This window comes from Cynocephalus volans, chromosome 18 (genome assembly GCF_027409185.1).
Source record: "Cynocephalus volans isolate mCynVol1 chromosome 18, mCynVol1.pri, whole genome shotgun sequence".
Lineage (NCBI taxonomy): Eukaryota > Metazoa > Chordata > Mammalia > Dermoptera > Cynocephalidae > Cynocephalus > Cynocephalus volans.
Window position 1 is genome coordinate 2,898,757 of NC_084477.1, and position 20,886 is coordinate 2,919,642.

The 20,886-nt window shown below is 40.7% G+C and overlaps 1 pseudogene; it reads right to left on the reverse strand.

Annotated features, from left to right (window-relative positions):
* Positions 1-1,473: 1,473 nt before the first annotated feature.
* On the reverse strand, positions 1,474-19,212 carry LOC134366492 (YTH domain-containing family protein 1-like; annotated as a pseudogene).
* Positions 19,213-20,886: the final 1,674 nt, after the last annotated feature.

The following is a 20,886-nucleotide window of genomic DNA, read 5'->3' on the forward strand; positions in this document are numbered from 1 at the left end:
GAGCTGAGGGGGAGTTTTAAACAATAACATTTTTAAGCAATTCAAACACTATTTAAACTTAATTAATCTAACTTGTCACACAGCAGTTTCACAGAAGCAAATTGCATATGTCATGAAAGTGGGGGTCACCGTATCTCAGCATTAGGATTCTCAAGTGAAGGAAAAGGGAGAAATTTAAAATGATCTGCAAACAACTAAGAATGCATGAACACTGAACCAGACCTAAAACGTCTTCCAAATCCTCTGCACGTTGAACCCCATCACTAACCAGATGGATCAGACAATGGGGCAGTGAGGGACACAGCAGCCCCTTGGTGTGGGCAACTGATCATGAAAGGATAATCTTCCAAGAGAACAAAATCATCTTCACCAAATTTGAAATTTAAAATTTATCTGTCTAGTAGAAAAATCAAATGGGTAGATTAGTACTTTAGACAGATAACACAGTTAATAAAAAATGGAAAACCAGATGAACAAAGTGATCACTAACCTTTTAATTTCAGTATTTTGAAGAGATTTAACAGGATACTCTAAATGACCAAACGACTCATGGTTTCTTATGTTTGCTATAAAGGCATAAAGGGGAGAGAAATATAAAGTCTCATATAGAGATACTAAATGACTGTGGACATAAGAACAAGGACATAATTTCTGCCAAAATTTAAAAAACAAACAAACAAAAACCTTTGGGATGAATAAGATTTTTTGTTCTGTTTGTTTTTAAGGATACTTATATTTCACATCAGATCAGTCTGATTGATAAACTGATTAGTTTATTAGTTGAAAGAAAGTGAGCCGAGATGCCAGGTACCATTCAAGCTTTATTAAAGGAAGAAAATCTGCCGGGCTGTGCTCAAAGTGGCAGGCAGCCCGGGGCTGCCCTGAAAATGGGGGACAGCACCAGGTGTGGGGGTTGTAGAGCTTATGTAGTGTGCCAAGGGCTGGCTGATGCCATCAAGGAGGGGCATTATGCTAATGTGGATCGGGGTGGAGAACTGCGTCCTTGCAGAAGCAAAAGGGGTTTCTGTTTAGGTCAGGAGGCTTCTCATAAAGGGAAGGGGGGAGGGGCCAGGCACTGGAATGGAAGAGAGGCCAGCGGCCATCCTGTGCTCATTGTGTGCACAATGGCACCAGTCACATCCAAAATCCATCATTAGTGAGTTCTATGATATTACATAATACATAGAGAAAATACAAATGAATGCAGATCCATTTGGGCAAAAATAAACTACAAAAAAGGTAAATATGCAACACCGCCAGCCCTGCATGGATGACACCAGGGGACAGCACCCAGCATACATTTTTATTTTTATTTTTTATTTTTGTTTATTTTTTGTCTTTCGTGACCGGTAAGGGGATCACCACCCTTGGCTTGGTGTTGTCTGCACCGTGCTCAGCCAGTGAGTGCACCGGCCATCCCTATATAGGATCCGAACCCACAGCGGGAGTGTCGCTGTGCTCCCAGCACCGCACTCACCAGAGTGAGCCATGGTGTCCGCCCCAGCATACATTTTTAAACCGTTTTTCAAAGTCAGTTGTTAGAACATGCATCCGATCCTGCCGTCCCTTGGGCACTTCCTCCTCCCCCTCCTGGCGCCTCTCCAGGTGAGGAAAGTTGTGGAAGATGGAGGTGGTGCTTGTAAAAACTATGGGTCTCAGAGCTTGTTTTGCTTTCTCCGAGGACACCTCCTGGGAGTCACGGGAGTTTGTGACCAGCTTGTGGTCATTGTTCTCCAGTCTGATGTGCCTGAGCTGGCTATTTGGCACGTCCTTGATGAAAATCCACTTCATGTCAAACTTCCCCTCCCACTTGTCCTGAGACCGGACCGGCGCTGGTGCCAAAGTCCACGGGGGGACTTCTTCTCGCCCCACAGAAATGCCACTCCCATTGATGCTGGCGAGCAGGTTGAGCTCAGTGCTCCACCGAACGGGGCCCTCCATGGAGTGACAGGTGTCCTCCTCCTTGTGGCTCTTGACTGTGGACACACGTCTGCTTTTCAGGTTCCAATCACGCTCCTTAGGCTCAAAGCTGTGGGCAGCCTTCAGTTTCTCAAGGGAGTCTACCCTCGGGGCAGAGCGAGGCTGGGTATTTCCAGGACAGTCACTGTCACTGCCACTCCCTGCAGTCTGCCCACATGCTGCATTTGTCCTGTGAGGGGTGGCCAGGTGGGTTTGGGGTGGCTGCTGAGGGCTCTGATACTAGACTTGGGCCAAAAGGGGAGGCTGAGCTGGGAGAGGCTGAGCCACCTGCAGGGGCTGGGGGACAGCCTGAGGGGACAGTGTCTGCTGGGGGGCGGAGGCCTTCCACAGCAGCCCCTTGTTGTCCCAGGTGCCGATGTCCATGTCATGCTCTATGGGGGTGGGGGGGCAGTGCACCTGCCATCACAGGCCCAGTCTTTGCTTTTATCTTAGGCTGTGGTTTTGCAGGCTTGCTGGCAATTGCCGCCCATGAGGTGGGTTTTGAAACTGGCATGTTTACATTTGTCCCACCTTTGCCAGAAAGGACACCAGTCAGCGCCACGCTGTTGACAACGGAGCCCACCGTCTCGACTGCAGAGGTGGTAACATCCCTGATCTGCAGGCCAACCATGCCCTGCTCCAGGCTGTTCATCTCAGGGGCCTTGTTGAGGGTGGAGCTCGGTGGCTGAGTGTAGCTGCTTCCATGTGCTGAATTCTGACTCTGCTGTCCTTGAGACCCACTTGTCCCCCATGATGAGAACGCAGGGTTTTCAGGGAAAAATCAAACCTGTGCTGATAGATGTTCCCCAGAACCCTGGGCTGCCCCCAAACAGCCTCAGGCATAAAATGATGGTCCCCATTACTGAGCTGTCCGCACGTGGTGAGCTATGGAATTGGAGGGTCCCCTGCGGTGAACCAGGAGCCTCACTGAGAGCATAAGGAAATGCACCAGCTGGACAGGTAGGTATCCTCATCGAGAGGATTTGTCCAGGAAGGTAGGGCTCAGAGTCATTGTCATGGACTGAATCCTTCTGATGCACAGGACCATTCTGTACTGGGGGTCCACGCTGGTGGCCGGCATGCTTCAGGAACAGCACGGCACAGGCCAGGGCGCCCGCGGGGCTCGGGCGTCCCAGAGAGGCCAGGCGTGTCACCCCCACTCGCGGCCCAGGGCTGGCCCTGTAGCGAATTCCCTGGGCTGGGTGCGGTGAGCCCAGTGTGGACACACTTCAATCTGGCCTCGACTTTCAGTAAAATAGTCAGTGCTAACTTAATGCCTTCTCTAAGATAATTGTTAAGTAAACAGCTTGTGGTTCTGATGCCTCAATGTGACTCAGTCTCAATCAACCCTCGTTGTCATGTTAATGTCTCAAGTTGACCAACTACTTGGCCTGTGACTGATTAGCTGCACCGCAGACTCACGCCTGCAGCCCACACTCCCATGCCAGCGTGGGAAAGCAGGGTCAGCAGCCCCTTTTCCCAACAGCCTCTTAATAAGACTTTCTCCTGTGTGTCTACAGAGGTACTTCAAAAAGTCCCTGGAAAAATATTGATAGATAATATGGATCTTTCCCATGAGCTTTTTGAAGTGTCCTTGTGGAAGTAAAGTTTGCTGACAGACCTGAAGGTTAAATCTGAAGTCCTTCTGAGGATAATTCATTCATTTTTTAAAACACTGCAGCTGTTTCCTAAAGCTGCTGTAACAAACTAACACAAACTTAGTGGCTTAAAATAACACAAAGGTATTACCTTACAGATCTGAAGGTTAGAAATCTTAACATCAAAGTGTTGTTGGGCATTCCTTCTAGAGGCTCTATGGGAGAATCAGTTTCCTGGCCTTTTCCAGCCTCTGGAAGCTGCCTGCAGTCCTTGGCTCAGGGCCCTTCCTCGTGTCACTCTGACCTTTGCTTCTGTCTTCACATCTCTTCCTCTGACTCTTCCTTGCACTTACAAGAATCCCTATGACCAGGTTGGGCCCACCTGGATAAGCCAGGATACTCTCCGCATCCTGAGGTCAGTGGGCTAGCAAACTTAGTTCCATGTGCAACCTGAATTTCCCATTGCTGTGTACCATTTGCTGGCAGGTTCTAGAGGTGAGGACGCAGACATCTTTGGGAACCATTATTCTGCACACCATTGTGGGTTAATCAGTGAGTACTGAGGTGGGAATTAGAAAACGCTTAAAACTTGAACTTGACTTTAGTTTCTCACTCTGCCATTTTCTTTCCAATATATTTTTCAGACCAATAAAGAAGAGAGGTAAATAACTAATTAAGAAAAGTGTTTCTTAGCTGGGGACTGAGAAGTTTGATGGCCCCTGTCACTCCCACTTGCAATTAGCAGGGTTTTCATCCATCTTGCAGCATAGCAATACTGAAAAACATTTTATTCTCTTTAGTTCTTTTTTTTTTGGTAGCTGGCCAGTTAGCAGATCCGAATCCTTGACCTTGGTGTCACCAGCACCACACTCTCCCAAGTGAGCAAACCAGCTAGCCCTCTCTTTATCTCATCACTTGTTAGAAAGAAATATTAATGTTTTGGGGGCTGGGGATATGGAATTCATACTGTGTACAACAGCTGACCAATTCCTGTCATTAAAACCTGACAATTAAATCCCAACTAGAGGCCCTTTACTTCCTTAGCTTGTCTAAGGTGACAAGCCTATTTCTGAGCATTCTTCATGCCCTTGGAACATTTGCCACTGCAGCCCACTTTGGGTGTCCTTCTGGACACTAAAGGTGAGTTGCATTTGGGTACCCAGGCCAAGGCTGCAGAGCAGTGGGATTTAGGTAATTTCTCTTCAGGAAATCACTGCCTCTAGGTCGAGGCCCAAAGTGAGACTGAGAACTATTCATGTTTTTATTAATTAACTTTTTAATGAAGGGTTTTGTGGAGGTACAGTTTACATATCATAAATTCACCTGTTTTAATTCAATATTTTTTATATACTTATAGAATTGTGTTGCAATCACCACAATCTCATGCTACAATATTTCCAACCCCCCAGTGTCAAACTCATGCCCATTTACAGTCATTTCCCCATTTCTACCCCCAGCCTCAGGCAACCAGTCTACTTTCTGTCTCTATAGATTCACCCTTTCTGGCCATTTCATGTAAAAGGAATCATAATGAATGTGGTGCTTTCTTGTCTGGTTCCTGGTACTGAGCCTCATAAAGTCTTTGAGGCTCAGCCATGCTGTGGCATGGACAGTATATAGTACCTCCTTTTTATTCGTAAATAATAGTCCGCTATGTGGATATACTACATTTTGTTTATCCGTTTACTCAAAGTATTTATTTTTATTTTTACTTTTTTGTTGAAACATAATTGATTGCACATCTCTTTGGGTACAGAGTTGAATATCAATACTTGTGTGCAACATGGGATGCTCAGATCAGGATAATTAGGATATTGCACGTTACACAACATAATCATTTTTATGGCCCTTTACCAGTTTTCTGCTTCCTCCTTTCTCTCCTCCTTTTCCAGGCCTACATTTACTCAAACTATTGATATTTGCTACAAGATCATGCTTAGCGTCTTCTGGTCAGGAGTCCTGGGTACAGTGATTCAGGGCTCAGTCTGTCCTAGTCCTCATCTCTGAGGTTGTGGTGGATAAAATCCAGCATGTAGAGTCAGGAAAACCCTGGACTTCTCAGAAACACACTCTCCCCATGGCAGCCATCCAAGGGTGGCATAGGTAGAGGGTGTCTGTTGATGGCATGACAGTCAGTATACCCAGTAACAAAGCTTGGGACTGTCCAGCCTCTCATGCCTGGCAGGCTTCCTCAGTCTTGGTGAATTAACAATTCTGCTTTCTGTGTTTCTAGGGTGCTTTGGCTGTAAGAGGCCTGGATGTATTTTTTTTTTTTTTTCTAAAAAGATGACCGGTAAGGGGATCTCAACCCTTGACTTGGTGTTGTCAGCACCACGCTCACCCAGTGAGCGAACCGGCCATCCCTATATAGGGATCCGAACCCGTGGCCTTGGTGTTATCAGCACCGCACTCTACCGAGTGAGCCACAGGCCGGCCTCGGCCTGGATGTATTTGGGTGACACAACTAGCCCTTGTTTCCTTTGTTTCATTGAACATCTACTATGTGCTAAGCCATTTGCATACGTTGCCTAATTAAATCCTTACAACAGCCTTATAAAGTGGCTTCTCCTACAGTTATTATCCAGATGGGGAAATTGAATTTCACATAGATTGAGTTATTGTCCAAAATCACTCAGGCAATGAATAAAAGTCAAGATTTGAACCCACTGTCTACAAGGCCAGTTCCCCCCGCACACTAACGAGCTACTCTGACAAGGTTTCTTTATAAAAAGAAAGGCAGGGGCTAAAGGGGAATTTATTATGGTAGAATGGTGAGGGTTGAAACAGGGCTTTGCCAGTGTTTTGTGGGGACAGAAAAGGGACCGAGGATGGATACCTGTCAGAATCGTGGGGGTGGGGGACGTGTTACGGGAAGAGGCTCCCACCTGTTCAGGTTGAAGGGGCTGCCAGGGTGATCCCATTAACCTCTGTCCCCCCATTTTATACCATTGCTCGGTTCATACTGTAGCTACATAAGTTACTGCAAGCATCAGATAGTTTTTATTAGATAATAAATAACTAGTACTCCATTCTGTTATATTAAAAATAGCTGACGAATGGAAATATAAAATATTAAGACCTCCCAGGATCTTAGCTGCTGTGGATTCTGAGGCATAGAATGACCACAGCATCTGCTCTTATCAATAAACTACTTGGCTTCCCAACCTTGATTCACACTTTTTCCTCTGCCCAAATATTTTCCTCCCACATTTTGCTTATTTGAATCCTTCTCACCTTCATTTCTCATCATGAATATCAGGTCCTCCAAGAGGCCTCCCCTGTCCACCCACCTTAAAGTAGATTAATTCCTTTCTTAGAGCATCTGTTCTTAACCTGCAAATCCTTGATCACCATTTGTGATTATACATTTGTTTACAGACTTGTTCATTGTCCGTCTTGGGCCTCACCCATTACACTGCAAGTTCCCTGAGGGCAGGGAGCAAGTCTGCTTTGGTCACTACTGTAGGAGGCATCTTCAAAACTTCATGGAAAGATTAGTACTATGTTTTAATTCTATTTCTCCATGGACTTTTGAAGTACCCTTGTATAACCACCTGCTAGTGTAGTGCTTAGTACTTAAAGAATCTCAATGAATCATGAACAGAATCAACAGTAGAACAAAGAGGTCCAGCTTTAAGATGCCTTTTAAGCCCCCTTTCAAATTTTTTAAACACTGAAGGCACTCTGTGAAGGTAAGACAACTCATCTTGCAGCGTAGGAGGCTGCTGCTTACACAGGAGTTAAGCTGTGCCCCAACCACTTGATCCCTGCAGCTGAGACTGATTCAGTTGGAAGCTCTCTAACCCATCATGGCCTGAGACCCACAAAGCCATTGCCTTCATGGAGACAAGTTAGCACACCCAAACTACAGAATGTTCAAGGAAGGGGCATCTTTTTTTAAAATTCAAAATATTTTAACATTTATTTGTACATATTGGTGGGGTACAGAATGTTCTTTCAGTACATGCTTACAGTGTACAATGATTCACTTGGGGTGGACAGCAGAGTTTTGTGTCCATTAGTCCACCAACTTTCCTCCTTCCACCGACACCCTTCCTCTATGAGAACCACTCTTTCCCTAGATTCCACGTATGAGTGATAGATATCTCACAGTATTTGTTTTTTTGTGCCTGACTTACTTCATTTAACATGATGGTTTCCAGTTCCATCCAAGTTGCTGCAAATGATAGGACGTCATTTTTCTTTCATAGCTGAGTAGTATTCCATTGTGTGTTTATACCACAATTTTTTTATCCATTCAGCCACTGATGGACATTTAGGTTGATTCCGTCTCCTGGCTATTGTGCTGTAATGAACATGAGAGTTCAGGTGTGTCTCTGATATACTGTTTTCATTTCCTTTGGGTGTGAACCCAGTAGGGGGACAGCTATGACGTAGAGCGGATGTATTTTTATTTCTCTGAGGAAACTCCATACTATTTTCTGCATTGGCTGTAGCAATTTACTTTCCCACCAGCAATCTAGGAGAATCCCTTTCTGCACATCCTCACCAGCATTTGTTATTTTTTGCCTTGTTGATAATAGCCATTCCAACTGGAGTGAGATATCTCATTGTAGTTTTAATTTGCATTTCCCTGATGATTAGTGATGTTGAGAATTTTTCCATTGCACCTGTTGGCCATTTGTATATCTTCTTTTGAAAAATGTCTGTTCAGGTGCTTTGCCCATTTTTTAATTGCATTTTTTTTGAGTAGTTTAATAATTTATTTAACTTGACGCACAGAGATATGAATATTAGATTTTATTTATTATTATTTATTTTATTTTATTTTCTCGATATACATTGTGGCTGATTATTGCTCCCCATCACCAAAACCTCCCTCCCTTCCCCCTCCCCCCCAACAATGTCCTTTCTGTTTGCTTGTCGTATCAACTTCAAGTAATTGTGGTTGTTATATCTTCTCCCCCCCCCCCCCCGGTTTTGTGTGTGTGTGTGTGTGTGTGTGAATTTATATATTAATTTTTAGCTCCCACCAATAAGTGAGAACATGTGGTATTTCTCTTTCTGTGCCTGACTTGTTTCACTTAATATAATTCTCTCGAGGTCCATCCATGTTGTTGCAAATGGCAGTATTTCTGAATATTAGATTTTAAATATACTTTCTGCTTTGATAACATGCTGTCTTACTTAGCTAATAAGCTAAACTACTAAAAAGAATTCTACTTATGAAGCATTTTTAGGCCATTCGTAATTTAATGTGTTGGCTATGAAAACATTGTTTCAGTCATCTTTGAGGGTCCTACAAAACGTTTGTGGAAAAATAGAATTAAAAGATAATATAAATCTTTCCATGAACATTTTGTAGGACCCTCACACATGGCTGAATTTTGTTTTTTGAGGACATTTCATATCTTCCAAACTTAGTCCCTTGAAAATGTTAGACACTTAGTCATATGACAATGTTAGGTACTTGGTCATATTAGGTACTTTAAGAAGTAAACACATAAATCAATGAATAATATGAAGATCATTTGTTTCAAAAATGAAAGATAAATGTCAAAGTAAAATGTTTTCAATTAATCTGTGTTTTATTTAATATTCAATATATTTTTTGCCCATACAATCTATTTCAAAGATGATAATATATTGTCATCTTTAATGTATTTCAAACTCCAATCAATCTGCAACTTATCTTTTGAAGGTTCACATTCCTGTTCAGCCTAAACATTCTACATTAGTAAAATATTATTTCTGATGAAGAAATATTGGAGCACATTAACTTTGAAGGATGGCTTACAATTATTTAAGTGAATCATCAATAATCATTAATCAAATAAGAATTGAAAAATATACATGTACAGTTTTTTATTGAATCATAATTGATTATACATATTTTTGGGATTCAGTGTTGACATATGTTGATCAAATCAATATTACTAGTATGTATATTGTTACAAATTGTACTTATTCTTTATGCCCCTTGTCCAATCTCTCCCCATCCCCCTCTCTCTGCCCCCCCAATTACCCTAGATCTCTTCTCTCCTTCTGAAAGAATAATGGTTACTCTGTTGATTTGTTGCCTAGATGATCTGTCCAATACAGAGAGGTGTGTTCAGGTCTCCCAGTATTATCATAGAACAGATGCTTCTTCTGTCACTCTGGAATGGGCTTTGTGGAGAGAGACATCTTCTTTTTTTTGGTCTCTGTTGGTGACTCTCCTTGTGTCAATGCCCTCCAGTGGCTGGCAGACCATCTGCATGGTGGTTGTAGTGTCCAGCCACTTTTGTGGTAGCCATGGTTACAGTGGTGGTTGTGGTGGGCCACCCACATGGAGGTGATGGTTTTGGCATGCTCCTTGGTGCTGGCGGTGTGCCTGGTTGTGTGGGGATCCATTCCCTGGCTCCATGCCTGGGCCCCTGGTGGGACCCAAAGTGCTGGCACGGTGTTCCTGGTTGTGGGAGGGGCGTCTGGTCCCCTTCTCCATGCCTCGGGTCCCTAGGCAGGCCCCAAGGTGCTGCTGCAGTGTGCCTGGATGTGGGAGTAGGGTCTGGTCCCCAGCTCCAAGCCTCCAATTCCCAGGCAGGCCCCCAGGCACTGGTGGTGTGTCTGGGCCAGAACTAATATTTGTCTGTTGCTTTCTTCTAGAATGGGGGAACTTGCTGTGGGAACCAGTACTTGAGCTGTGTGGTTGAGCTAAATTGCTGCTTTGCTGCTGTTTCCCTAGGGAAGGCTTTTTGTGTAGCTCAGGGTTTAATGGTTGACGTCATAGGTACTTCCAGCTCTCCAGAGACCCAGTGGATCTGGGTTGCGTAGAAACTCTGATCTGTGCCTGAGTTTTTTTCATCAAACTGCACCCCATGCAATTCTGCATTCCCAACCAGTCTCCTCTGAGTGGTCCTTCACTGACTGGGGGGTGGATCGGCTGTCCTTGCTGTGTCCCAGTGTCCTCCTGTCGGGCTCGTCTCCCCCACTGCCATGCTCCAAACACTTCCCATGGGATGGGCCCTGTGCTGGTCCCTTGCGATGACTCACTGGCCTCTGAGTGGCTCCCCTTTTTACAGTTGTTCTGGCTCCTTGCTCCTGTATGGGTCCACAGGAACCCTATTAGTGGTCTTGCTGTCCTGGGGGCCACCAAGCTCCTTTTCTCCCTGCTGCTTCCAAGTAACTCCATCTGTAGGGCACAGCTGTGGCTTCTGCCGGCTCCTGCTCCACATACTCAGCAGCTCCAGCCTTGAGCAGTTTTTTCTTTCTCTCATCGTGGCTTCTCCTGCCTTCATGAACTCCGTAGGTCTTTCCTCCTCTTCCCCTGAGCTCCAATGGCCCCACCTTGGCTGATATTACATTTTTATAGCAGTAAATTGGTTGATTTGTGGGAGAGAGTGACACTGAGGACCGTCTATTCTGCCATCTTGACCGGAAATCTCAAGCAATTTTTGATAGGTACTTTGAAAAACAGGTCTGAGATATTTACATGGAGGGTTCAGTTAATCACTAAATAGGTCTGATTTTAGCAGCAGAAAATAAATATCATATGTTATCATTGAAAATTTAAAGCGTGAAGGGAGTTAAGAATCTTGATCTTATTTTAGAAGATGAAGAAATATCACCCAATTAAGTTAGTGGCAGAGTGAAGTGAGTTTGCTGAAATTCCATTCTTGCATACTGCTCTCCTTAATGGAAAAAAAAAAAGTGCAATGACACAAACAAAACACCCAACCCATATCAGAACTATAATCCAAAACTTTTTCACAGTACATTAGCCAATTGTCTCCTTTGTAAATGTTGGGAAAAACTTTTTATAAGAACAGAATCCAAAATCACTGCCTACAGTCAACTTATGTGGTAGATGTATTTTCACACGGTAGAGGAAATTCAGGGTTCTGTAAAGTCTTATACGTACTTCCTTCTTTGGCAAAAAACATTCCCATTAAACGTACCTATTAATCACTAATACTTAATCACATGAATAAGGTGATACTTCTCTTCAAGGACAAATAAGGCACAACTTCTTTGGACTTGTTTGTGAATAGCTCATCAGGTAATCTTCCACCCTTCTCTCTCGAGCACTTTGTGAATCCCCAATCAGTTTACAAACATCTTGAAAATCTTCCTCTTTATTGAAATGTCTATCCATATACTTTTTTGTCTTTTTAGTACTAAATTGTTTGCCATTTTCTTAGCAGTGTTTAGGAGTTATTTATACATTTTGGATACAGAAGTAAATCTTGTGTCATTTTATATCACAGATTCAGACATTTCATTTTCTTGATGTCTTGATAAATAAAAGGTCTTAACTTTAATATAATTTAATTATCTGTCTTTGCCTTTATGGTTTGTTTGGATTGTGTCCTCTTTAAGAAATATTTCCTCATTTCAAATTGATGGCAATATTCTCTTATACATTTTCCTAACAGTTTTAAAGTTTTGCCTTTCACCAAAGTTTTTTTAATTCACATGCAAGTTCACAAATCCTTGATTTTGGGGTGTGGCGTAAGAAGCAGAAATAATTTTCCCCTTTAGCCCCCCAATAAGCATATGCAATTGTCACAGCACCCCATGCATTCCCTCACCAAACTGTAACACCAAGCCTGTCATCACTTACAATTGTCTGTCCCTGGGTTCTTTAACGTGGAGGAATTGTTCCAAGACCCCCAGTGGATGCCTGAAACTGCAAATACCAAGCCCTACATATACCATATTTTTTCCTATACATACATGCCCATAATAAAGTTTAATTCATAAACTAGGCACAGTAAGAGATTAACAACTGTAAATAATAATAAAATATAACAATTATAATGATATACTGTAATAAAAGTTACATAAATATGGTCTCTCTCTCTCTCAAAATATCTTAATATTTTCAAACCACACTTGACAGTGAGTCACTGAAACAGCACAAAGTGAAATGGCAGATAAGGGGAGGGGGTACTGTATTTTTACTTGTCTATCTTTGTTTCTATATCACACTGCCTTGATTACTGTAGCTTTTATCATGTTTTGATAACTGTAGGTCAAGATCTACACATTTTCTTTTTCTTCAGGAGTGCTTTACATATTCTAGGCTCTTTATATTTCTATATGCGTTTTGTTGAGTTCTCAAATAAACTTTGTAATTTTCTTTCTAAAGGTCAAACATCAGTTTAAAAAATAATTTTTCTAGGTACGTTGTTTTTCATTACTGTTACAAATGGTAGTTATAATTTAATTACGTTTTCAGCCTAATGTAATTCACTTACATCTAGTGTGAAGGTTAATTCTAGGTGTCAACTTGGTAGATGAAGGAGTGCTGAGAAACCTGGTAAAGCTCTCTTTTCAGGTGAGTCCATGAGGGGGTTTCCAGCAGAGATTAGTATGAGAGTCTGAGTGGACTGGGTGGGAAAGACCCACCCTCAGTGCGGGCGGGAACCATCCAATCCGCTGAGGGTTCCCAGAGAACAAAAGACAGAGGACAGAGGTGAAGCTCTCTCTGCATCTGCTGGAGCTGGGCTACACTCTTCTCTCCTGTTCCTGGACATCAGAGCTCGAGACTCTTCAGCTTTTGGGTTCCAGAACTTACACCAAGGACACCATCAGCTTCCCTGGTTCTGATGCCTTTGGAGTTGGACTGAGACACGCTACAGGCATCCAGTTATAGGCGGCCTAGTGGGACTTTTCTTCATAGTCACGTGAGCTAATTTCCCTAATAAATCCCTCTCATATAATTATAATGTATCCTATTGATTCTGTCTCTCTGGAGAACCCTGACTAATACATATAGTAATCTTAACCTACCAGCCTTGCTAAACTCACTTGTTAATGATAAAACTTCATAAATTCTTCAATCCTTTCTTTGTACATAGTCATATCATCTGTGAATGATTATGATTTGTTTCTCCTTTTTCAAACCTTATGCCTTCTATTCCTTTTGTTCTCTTCTTTGTCTTCCTTTCTGTCTTACTGTCCTACAACATACTATAAGATGTTGAACAGAAGTACCAATAGCAAGAATCCTTGTCATATTTCTGAATTAAAAAGGCATGATTTTCACACTTGACAATTAAATATAACATTAAATATGGTTCGGGATAGATGCCCTTAATCTAATAGTTTGCTGAGAGCTTTTATAACTGCAAGATATTAAATGTTATCAAATGCTTTTCTTCCTTTATTAGTGGTAATTGCTACTGATAGATTTTTCTAATGTTGAGCTAAATTTGCATTTCTGAGATGAACTACTCAACCTGGTCCTGATGTATCATCCAGTTTTACACATTGCTGTAATTAACAGGTTAATATTTTGTTTCGGATTTTGTACTTCTAAGGTCATGAATGAAACTTATTTGGAAAGTTGTATAAACTACCCTCACAAATTTAGTTAAGGACCATTTACTCTTATTCTGTTCTATAGAAGTTGTTTAATAGAGAAATTATCTATTTCTTGAATGTTTGTTAGAACTAATTTGTAAAACAGTCTGGACTTGATGTGTGTAGTGTGTATTGGGTAGGGTTGGGGTGGTAGTGATTCATAGCTACGAATTCAATAATTTTAGTGGTTTAAAGATAGTTGAGCTTGTCTATTTCTACTGAGTCCATTTTGACTATATTTTTTCTTAAAAATTTTATTTTCTGTGTCAGTTTTCAATTTTATTGCCAGGAAATACTTGAAAATTTATTTTTTAATCACAGATCTGCCTGTATTTATCGCCCTCTTGTGATCTAACATTGGTTAAAGGGCCACTGCATGGCACTACGTGGTGCATAATTCATGCTGTTCCTCCTGGGTTTGTGTACAGAGGGCACAACATGAACAGAACACACTGAGAACGGTGCTTCCTGGAGTTGTGCAATGTCACAACCCTCACTATTTGTGACTTTTCTTTTCTTTTTCTTGGTTGATCTTTTCAAAGACCGTCGGTTTTATTGACAACTTGCTTTTGCTAATCCTCTCTTTTATCTTTGATTTCTATTTTTTAAATTTCTGACATCATCTTTATCCCTTTCCTTCAACTCTCTTTGGGTATTTTTCAGCCTTTCTTCTTTATTAAAATGAGTATTGATGGCTACAGATTTCTCTGTAAACACTAAATTAGCTACATCACACAATTTTTATATGTCTAACATTGTTAAGTAGTAGTTTGTTTAAGCACTTTATATACTTATTTTAATATATCCGGTTCCAAGTTTTTTCTAATTTCCTTTATGTGTCCTGCCTTCACCCATGACTTATTCAGAGAAGTGTTTGTTTTTTAGACATTATGTTCATTTCCAAATGTATTGGGGTTTTCTAGTTAGCCTCTTGTTACTGATTTCTAGTGTAATTAAAGAGTATTTGATCTGTACTGATTTTCTTAAAATTTGTTTGAAAAATCTACACAGCAAGGAAAAAAATCAACAGAGTGAGGAGATAACCTGCAGAATGGGAAAAAGTGTTTGCAAACTATTCATCTGACAAGGAATTAATATCCAGAACATAGAAGGAACTCAAACAACTCAATAGCAAAAACAAATAATCCAATTTAAAAATGGGCAAATGACCCGAATAGATATTTCTCAAAAGAAGACATACAAATGGCCAAGAGGTATATGAAAAAAATGCTCAACATCACTAATCACCAGTCAAATGCAAATCAAAACCACAATGAGATATCATCTCACCCCAGTTTCAATGGCTATTATCAAAAAGACAAAAGACAACAAATGCTGTTGAGGATGCAGAGAAAAGGGAATTCTTATACACTGTTGGTGGGAATGTAAATTAGTACAGCCATCCTGGAGAACAGTGTGGAGGTTCCTCAAAAAACTAAAAATAAAACTTCCATATGTACCGCCAACCCCACTAATGATTTATCCGAAGAAAAGCAAGTCAGTATATCAAGGACATACCTGCACCACCATGTTTACTGCAGGACTATATTTACAATAACTAAGATAGTAAATTAACCCAAGTTGTCCATGGGTGAATACATCATGAAAATGTGGTATATATACACAGTGGAATACTACTCAGCCATAAGGAAAAAAAAAAAAAAAAAAAAAGAATGAAATCATGACATTTACAAAACATGAACGCATTTAGAAGACATTTTGGTAAAAGTGAAATAAGTCAGGCACAGAAAGATAAGCATCACATGTTCTCACTAATATGTAGGAACTAAAAATAAAATGAGCTCATAGAAGGAGTGCGCAGAAATGAAGTTGGTCCAGGCTAGGAAGGTTAGTGGGAAGGCGGTGTAGGGAGAGGCTGGTTAACAGTTACAGCTAGATCGGAAGAACAGGTTCTAGTAGTCTATAGTAGCGCTAGGTGTCTGTAATTAAATAATTTACTGTATAAGAGAGTAGTGAAAATGTTCTCATCACAAAGAAATGATAAATGTTTGGGGTGCTGGATATGCTAATTACCCTGATTTGATCAGACACTGTATACATGTATTGAGATATTACTCCATACCCCATAAATATGGACAATTATTAGGTGTCAATTAAAAAAATAAACAAGTTTTGTGGTCTTACGTTGTCATGTTTTGTAATTGTTTCGTATGACCAAGTACAGACTGTGTATCTCGCAGTTGTTGGATGCAATGTGGTTTGTCTATTTATCTTTCTACATTGTCTGCTTTAAAACAAGCATGTCAATTTGATGGTTCAGATCCTCTATATTCTTACTAATTTTTGTGCATAATCATTCCATTAGTAAAGGGTGATTTATTAAAATTTTTTACTTTAGTGGTAGATTTATCCATGTCTCATTTAGCTTGTCAACTTTTGCTTCAAATAGGCCTATATAAGTTTAGAACTCTTATAACCTACTGAATTAAATTTGATCATAAAATGTTAGCCTTATTTTTTTATTTAGTTATACTTTTACTTCACACTTTTTTTCTGATATGACAACATTTTCTTTGGTACCACCATAATGTCTTTGTTGTACATGTTTTCCATCTTTTGACTTTTCATCTATGGGTATCTGTATGTTTTTCAGGATGTTTCTACAAAATTAAATTTAAGTTTTATCCAGATAGACTTAGAAAAGTTTCATTTATTTACATTTATCATGATTACATACATATTTTAAATTCATTTCTACCATCTTATTTTTATGTATCTTTTCCTTCTCTTTTCTCTCCTATTTTCAATCTTTTCACTTTTCTTTCTTGAAAACTCCCTTAACTTTCTCTTTTAACACTTTTCTGAATCTTCATTTCTGCTATTATTTATTAAATTTCCAAGAACTATTTTTTAAAATTTCTTATTGAATCATAATTGATTATACATATTTTGGGGGTTCAACGTTGATATATGTTGATCAAATCAATATTGCTTGCATGTATATATTGTAACAAATCATACTTATTCTTTATGCTCTCCAAGAACTATTTTTTATTCTCCAAATATGTCATCATTTTTAATTCTTCAATGACTCTAAATGTTTGATATGCTTTATCCTCCAAATGATGACTGTGTCTTTTCTCACGCCTTCTGTCACACTGTCGCTGCTGTTGACCTTTTCTTCTTCCTGCATGGCCTACTTCCTCCAAACTTCCTTGACTTGTTGGGATGTCTGTCATGCTATAAATGTTCCTCAAATGTCTTTGGTTGTGGGTACTCTGCTCCTGTTTAAGAGTCACTGCTAAAATGACAATGAGACAGCTCTTTGTGCACTCTCGACATCTGTCAAATAGTGAATTTCACTGTGAGATGATGTGGGGCTTGGATGGGACACTCCCAGCTGTTATGATCTGTAGATCTCTGCTTTGGGCTGGTCAGCTTTCCCAGAGAATAATTTTCTTCCCTCTTGGCTGTGATATTCCCCAAAGTCAAGCAGAGAAAGAAGCCTAAGGGTCCCCTTGATTTGAGCACGGGATTCTACTCCCAGATATGCTTGGTGTCCCTACTTCCCCAAACTCTGTTTAATCCAGACAGTAAACCTCTAGTCCTCTGTTGGCGTGGAGGAAGAAACAGTCTCCTGACTTTGAGAGGTGAGGATGAGGTTCAGGCTTCCAAGTGTTTTTTTATACAGACTTTCAGCTTACTGATCGGTCTCAGATACACCACCTCTTCCAGAAGTATGTGGTATGGCTAATTGTCGAATCCGAGTGGGGTGAGAAGAGACGTGGAAGGGAGGATGAATCAGCCAGCTTCTAGCCTTTACCCACTTCTTAGAATTCCACTTTCTACTCTGCTAAATCAATAATCACTCATCCATCTTTTTTGCAAGCTCCCAAAATGTCACTGCTGTCTCCCACCTGTCTTTGTCTCATCTCTCAGTGTCTTGGGGATTTATTTCTTTTGGATCCTTTACTATAAGTTTAGTGGGAGATAGGAGAGACGGTAATAAAAGCATGGGTTCGACCCACCATGTTTAAATATGTCAAGTAATAATATTTTCAAGTATTTTCTTACCTCCATTATTATTTTTTTTTTGTTGTTCCTTCTAAAGCTCCTGTTTTATGAGTGTTGACACTTCTAGTTCAATTGTCTTTGGCTCATAACTTTTCTCTCGTTCTTTCTAGCTCCTTATGCCTTCCTAGTGCTTTCTGGGAACACGCATTTCATGACCTTACACTTTATTAATTCATTCTTCACCTTAGTCCGTTCCATTATTCAACCCATTAGCTTAGGGTGACTGTTTTTTAAACTATGACAGTTTTCATACCCAGTACTTCCAGTTGATTTTATAATTCAAAGTTTCCATTTTAAATTAACAATACTTTCTCCTATTTTTTGAGGAACTTACTATAAATAACTTAAATCTTATCCTTTCTTATCCATTATTTCTGCTTCACTTGGTATAAGCTGAAATCTAAGAGGGTAATGAGTAAAACCCAGAGGTAGGATGATTCATGGTGCAGAATCCTAAGAAGGTTCAAGAATTCAGCTAACTTGTACCCCTGATAGGCACGGTGGAGTTTATTGGGCTGACATAAGAAAGGCTGGAAGTCTGTCTCAGAAGCTGTTAAAACCCAGATCCCCTTCCCTACCTCTCACAGCCAAGATACTGCTACTCGATCATCCCAATACTTTATTCCACTTTTTTCCCCCTGTGAGCTTTATTAACAGTGGGTCATCAGCTACCTCGGCTGGTAAAGTGCAATGAGGGTTGTTGTCTAAGCCCAGGTCTACCTTGTAAAGAGATGGAGGTTGGAGGAATATGTGTCTCAGGGTCCAGATCTTCTGGTTATGCATCAGAGATATGAGGTCTGCCTATAACCACTTCCCATGTGCTGTCATTTCTCCCTCCAGCTAACCCACCCCGCAGCCCCCCACACGCTAACACAATGAATCTTTAGTATTTCTCCACATGGGCCACTGCTCTTTTCCTTAATTTTAGTCTCATAGCCTTGTGGGGAGGGAGGGCAGAAGGGTGAGAAGGGAAGACAATGCTTGGGGGCAGACACCTGCCCACACCTGTAATTATCCACTTTTTCATGCCTACCCTCCTACTGAGCGCCCATATCGAGTGCTGATGTGATAATACCCCTCCTTCTCGGTGAGGTGACTCGGCTGGTGGTAGTGCTTTTCTGTTTGTGTGTACATGCTGATCTACCCAGGAGAACGTGGAAAAGAAAAGCAAAAACAAAAACACAAATGAATTTCCCCAGCATTTTTCTTCATCCGCTCTGTGCTGCCCTCTTCTGCTCTGAGCTGCCTCTCCCTACCCATGGTCCATACCTAGAACTAACCACCTCTTACCTTCCTGGGGTTTCTTCTCCATTGTTGGTTAAGTTCTCATATTCTTCAGCCCCCCTTTCTCTTTTCTGACATATCCAAGGTTTCTGGCCTTGAGGAAGGAGCCAGCAGCTAGGGTAAATTTGCCTATCTTGTCAGGAACCACTCCCTAAGAATCTAAGGTTATTCTGAATTGCAGACCCCTCAACCAATCCTCATATGACATTTTAAGTTTTTCACTGCTAGAATGGTTCACCACTAGCCACATATTGTTGAAGGTTTACTTTAGGAAACTGTCTCATTGTCTTATATACTATGTTTACCCTGGTTTTATGTTGTTTTTCTCTTTGGCCATCTCTTGATCTACAATGGCCAAATCAATGGGTATTTACGTCTCCATTTTTTTTTTTTTCTGAATGAAACTGTGAAATGATTGGCTGTAAAAAATACATTCACATTATTCCCTTTAATATAAAAGACAATTTGACAGCTATGACTATTGGTGTCCAAAACTGCATATATAGTTCCCAGCTTTTCAGTAGTCTTACTGTAATATTCCAATTACCTTCAAGAGTTTCTTATATATAGTATAATTTCCAGACCCTTCACTAAGCTTCTTCTCCACTAATCCTTCTCAGGGCCATCTCTATATTGTCTCACATCCTCTCTAAGGCACTAGTTTTCTTTCTTACATTGATGGGTTCATGTACATATAATTTTAGTTGGTGTTAATTTCCATACTAAAGATAACAATCAGTTTTAAGATCACTTTCATTATTTTCTCAGCAAGAATCATCACCAAAAAACTTAGGAAAGACAACAGAACCAGTGATTCAAGCTGTTGAACTAATTTCACCATTCACTAAGCACTAAAAGCCCACACCCATGTACTGCCAACCCTCCTCAGATAGCATAAACAGAAAAAAAGGAGGCAGGTTTTAAAATATGAAAAAGGCAGTCTCATTCTGATTACTGAGGGGAATTTAACAAGATACAGAAAGTCTCCAAATAAAAATGATGCACTACATGGAAGTCTACTGTAACTAAAGAATTTAAACCTAGAATCAATTTAGGATAGAAAAAGCTTTAACTCTCAAGTGAATATGCTCCAGACAAATGAAAAAAGGCTGAAATAGTCCAAGGGCATGAGCAGTTCCTACTGGAATAGAAATGCTAGAAATCACCACATGAGGCTTGAGGCTGACAACTACAGTATCAATGTAAGACAGTCTACCTATTGATGAGACTCGGGGTGCAGAAAGAGGTCCAATCGTGACCCAAAGAGTACCAGGAATGACCACATAAGGGTCGTGAAGTGCAGCCAAGAACTGAAGCACACAACTTTGGGGTCCACACCTTAAGATGAAATAACAGACCCTAATGGGGACAAATCCCACTGGATTCCAAAGCATCCATGAATCAAATCCACTTTGGATGTGCCATAAAGCAGGAGCTGGCACACTCTTTCTGATAAGGGCCAAAGAGTAAGTACTTTAGGATGTGTGGGCCAAAAGGCAAGATGCAGTATATTACATAGATACTCATATAACAAAAGAGAACAAATTTCCACAAATGTGTTATTGATGAAATTCAAGACGTGATAATAAAATCTGGTACTTTTTTTTAGTAATACAGAACTATTAATGCGAAAAATAGAATTCTTCTTTGGGGAGGATAACGTCTCACCTAACTGGAATTCAAAGTTAGTGTTACCTATCAC